Here is a 4,273-nt window from a genome sequence, read left to right on the forward strand (position 1 = left end):
AGGTTGGTAGTCAGGTACAGAACGTAATTAAGAAAGCTAATAGAATGCTGTTGTTTATTGTTGAATATAAAAGTAGGGAGGTTATGCTTGTTGCATGTCCTGGTTACAGAAAGACTCTCACAACTCTCTCTCTCTCTCCGGCTCTCTTCACTCGTTTGCATATGTTCCTGAATGTGTACCTGTGTCTTTTCGGGAGATCTTATCTGTGCCTCTGATCTGAACAATCTCAGTCTGTGAGCCTGATCTGACAAGCACGACATCAGTACTGGGTCATATTGGGCTCTGTATCCTCCCACGTTAATGGACAGTGAGAGTCAGGAGAATTTATAATGGGGAATAGAGAAATGGCAGTGAAGCTGAATGATAACTTTGTGTCTGTCTTCACTGAGGAAGATACAAGAAATCTCCCAGAATTAGCGATCCAAGGGATTAGGGGGAAATGAGGAATTAAAGGAAATTAGTATTAGTAAGAAGGTTGTATTGGAGAAATTAATGGGGCTGAAGGTTGATGGGTCTCCAGGACCTGATATTCTACATCCCAGAGTGTTGAAAGAGGTCGCTATGGAGATAGTGGATGCATTGGTGATCATTTTCCAAAATTCTATCGATTCTGGAGCGGTTCCTGCACATCGGAATGTCGCAAATGCCACCCCACTGTTTAAGAAGGGAGAGAGAGAGAAAACAGGGAATTACAGACCTGTTAGTCTTACACCAGTCATTGGGAAAATGCGAGAATCTATTCGAAAGGATGTGATAAATGGACACTTGGATAATAATGATCTGGTTGGGCATAGTCAACATGGATTTATGAATGGGAAATCATGTTTGACAAAACCGTAGGAGTTTTGTTGAGGATGTTACTCACAGAATTGATAAAGGAGAGTCGGTGGACGTGGTATACTTGGATTTTCAGAAGGCTTTTGATAAAGCCCCCCACAGGAGGTTGGTGAGAAAAATTAACGCACATGGGATAGGAGGTAATATACTGGCATGGATTAAGGATTGGTTAACAGGCAGAAAACAGAGAGTAGGGATAAAAGGGTCATTCTCACAATGGCAGGCTGTGACTCGTGGGGTACCGCAGGGTTCAGTGCTTGGGCCCCCGTTGTTCAAAATACACATCAATAATTTGGATGTGGGGACCAAATGTAATATTTCCAAGTTCCCGGTGACACAAAACTAGGTGGGAATGTGTGTTGTGAGGAAGATGCAAAGCGGCTTCAAGGGGATTAAGGCAGACCTAGTAAGTGGGCAAGAACGTGGCAGATGGAATATAATGTGGGAAAATGTGAGGTTATCCACTTTGGTAGGAGGAATAGATGTGCAGAGTATTTCGTAAATGGTAAGAGATTAGAAAGTGTAGATGTACAAAGGGACCTGGGTGTCCTCGTCAATAAGTCACTGAAAGCTAACATGCAGGTGCAGCAAGACATTAGGAAGGTTAATGGTATGTTAGTCTTGACCACAAGAGGATTTGAATACATGAGTAGTGAAGTCTTCCTTCAATTGTATAGAACCTTGGTTACACTGCACCTGGAGAACTGTGTGCAGTTCTGATCCCCGTACCTGAGGAAGGATATTATTGTCATAGAGGGAGTGCAACGAAGGTTCACCAGACTTGTTCCCGGGATGGCGGGACTGTCCTATGCAGAGAGATTGGGGCAACTGTATTCTCTAGAGTTTCAAAGAATGAAAGGTGATCTCATTGAAACCTGCAAAATACTTAAAGGGACAGGGTAGATGACGGTAAGATGTTTCCCCTGGGGAGTCTAGAACCAGGGGACATCATTTCACATTAAGGGGGAAGCCACTTGGGGCAGAGATGAGGAGAAATTAACTCACAGGGATGGGGGTGCTCTCCTGCTGAGGTTGTTGTTGGTGTTCTTTTGTGTATAGGATGTTGTTGACTTTGTTGTTGTATTTTTTCTCCTGCTGAGGTTGTTGTTGAATTTGTCGGTGTTTTTCTCCTGCTGAAGTTGTTGTTGAAATTGTTGGTGTTTTGCTCTCGCTGAGGTTGTTGAATTTGTTGGTGTTTTTCCCCTGCTGAAGTTGTTGTTGAATTTGTTGGTTTTTATCTTGCTGAAGTTGTTGTTGAATTTTTTGGTGATTTTCTCCTAATGAGGTTGCTGTTGAATTTGTTGGTGTTTTTCTCCTGTGAAGTTGTTGTTGCATTTGTTGGTGTTTTTCTCTTGTTGAATTTGTCGGTGCTCTTCTGCTGCTGAAGTTGTTGTTGAATTTGTTGGTTTTTATCTTGCTGACGTTGTTGTTGAATTTTTTGGTGTTTTTCTCCTGCTGAGGTTGCTGTTGAATTTGTTGGTGTTTCTCTCCTGTGAAGTTGTTGTTGAATTTGTTGGTGTTTTTCTCCTGTGAAGTTGTTGTTGAATTTGTTGGTGTTTTTCTCCTGTGAAGTTGTTGTTGAATTTGTTGGTGTTCTTCTCCTGTGAAGTTGTTGTTGAAATTGTTGGTGTTTTTCTCTTGCTGAACTTGTTGAATTTGTCGGTGCTTTTCTGCTGAAGTTGTTGAATTTGTTGGTTTTTATCTTGCTGACGTTGTTGTTGAATTTGTCAGTGTTTTTCTCCTCCTGAAGTTGTTGTTGAATTTGCCCATGCTTTTCTCCTGCTGAAGTTGTTGAATTTGTTGGTGTTTTTCTCTTGCTGAAGTTGTTGAATTTGTTGGTGTTTTTCTCTTGTGAAGTTGTTGCTGAATTTGTTGATGTTTTCCTCTTGCTGAAGTTGTTGAATTTATTGGTCTTTTTAGCTTGCTGAAGTTGTTGTTGAATTTGTCAGTTTTTTTCCCCTGCTGAAGCTGTTGTTGAATTTGTTGCCGTTTTTCTCTTGCTGAAGTTGTTGTTCCATTTGTTGGTCTTTTTCTTTTGCGGCAATTGTTGTTGTATTTGCTGGTGCTATTCTATTGCTGGTGCTATTCTATTGCTGAAGTTGCTGTATTTGCTGCTCTTTCTCTCCTGCAGAGGTTGTTGTTGAATTTGTTGGTGTCTTTCTCTTCCTGAAGTTGTTGAATTTGTTTATGTTTTTCTCCTGCTGAGGTTGTTGAATTTGTTGGTGTTTTTCTCTTGCTGAGGTTGTTGCTGAATTTGTTGGTGTTTTTCTCTTGCTGAAGTTGTTGAATTTGTCGGTGTTTCTCTCTTGCTGAAGTTGTTGAATTTGTTGGTGTTTTTAGCTTGCTGAAGTTGTTGTTGAATTTGTCGGTGTTTTTCTCCTGCTGAAGTTGTTGTTGAATTTGTCGGTGGTTTTCTCCTGTGAAGTTGTTGTTGAATTTGTCAGTTTTTTCGAATGCTGAAGTTGTTGTTGAATTTGTTGGTGTTTTCTCCTGCTGAAGTTATTGTTGAATTTGTTGCCGTTTTTCTCTTGCTGAAGTTGTTGAATATGTTCATGTTTTTCTCTTGAGGTTTTGGTTGAAATTGTTGGTGATTTTCTCTTGCTGAAGTTGTTGAATTTGTTGGTGTTTTGATCTTGCTGAAGTTGTTGTTGTCTCTCACTCTCTCTCTCTCCCAGTCTCTCTCTGTCTGTCTCTTTCTCACTATGTCTGTCTGTCTGCCTGTCTCTCTCTGTCTCTGTATCTCTCTGTGTATCTATCACTCTCTGTCTGTCTTTCTCTCTCTCTCTCTGTCTCTCTCTCTCTTTGACTTTCTCTCTGACTCTCTTTCTCTGTCTCTCTCACTCTCTCTGTCTCTCTGTCTTTCTCTGGCTCTCACTCTCTGTCTCTCTCTCTCTCTGTCTGTCTCTCTCTCTGCCTCTGTCTCTCTCTCTCTCTCTGTCTCTCTCTCTGTATCGATCACTGTCTGAATCTCTCTCTCTCTCTCTGTCTCTCTGTCTCTCTCTCTTGGTCTTTCTCTCTGATTCTCTTTCTCTGTCTCTTTCTCTCTGTCTCTCTGTTTCTCTCTCTGTCCCTCTCTCTGTCCCTCTCTCTGTCCCTCTCTCTGTCTCTCTCTCTGTCTCTCCTTCTCGCTTTCTCTCCCTTTGTCTCTCTCTCTCTGTCTCTCTCTCTCTCTCTCTCTCTGTCTCTCTCTCTCCCTGTCTCTCTCTGTCTCTCACATGGTCTCTTTCACTCTCTCACTCTCTGCCTATCTCTCTCTCTGTCTCTCACTCTGTTTATTGTCTCTCGCTGTCTCTCTCTCTGTCTCTCTCTCTCTCGCTATGTCTCTCCCTGTCTCTCTTTCTGTCTCTTTCTCACTTTGTCTGTCTGTCAGTCTCTCTCTCTGTGTCTCTGTCTCTCTTTCTCTCTCTATCTCTTTGTCTCTCTGTCTTTCTCTGTC

At 41.9% G+C, this 4,273-nt stretch overlaps 1 pseudogene; it reads left to right on the plus strand.

Annotated features, from left to right (window-relative positions):
- Positions 1-1,740: 1,740 nt before the first annotated feature.
- The window catches only part of LOC137361941 (putative mediator of RNA polymerase II transcription subunit 26), an 11,027-nt pseudogene continuing 8,494 nt past the window's right edge, over positions 1,741-4,273 (plus strand).

This window comes from Heterodontus francisci, unplaced genomic scaffold (genome assembly GCF_036365525.1).
Source record: "Heterodontus francisci isolate sHetFra1 unplaced genomic scaffold, sHetFra1.hap1 HAP1_SCAFFOLD_323, whole genome shotgun sequence".
NCBI classification, from domain to species: domain Eukaryota; kingdom Metazoa; phylum Chordata; class Chondrichthyes; order Heterodontiformes; family Heterodontidae; genus Heterodontus; species Heterodontus francisci.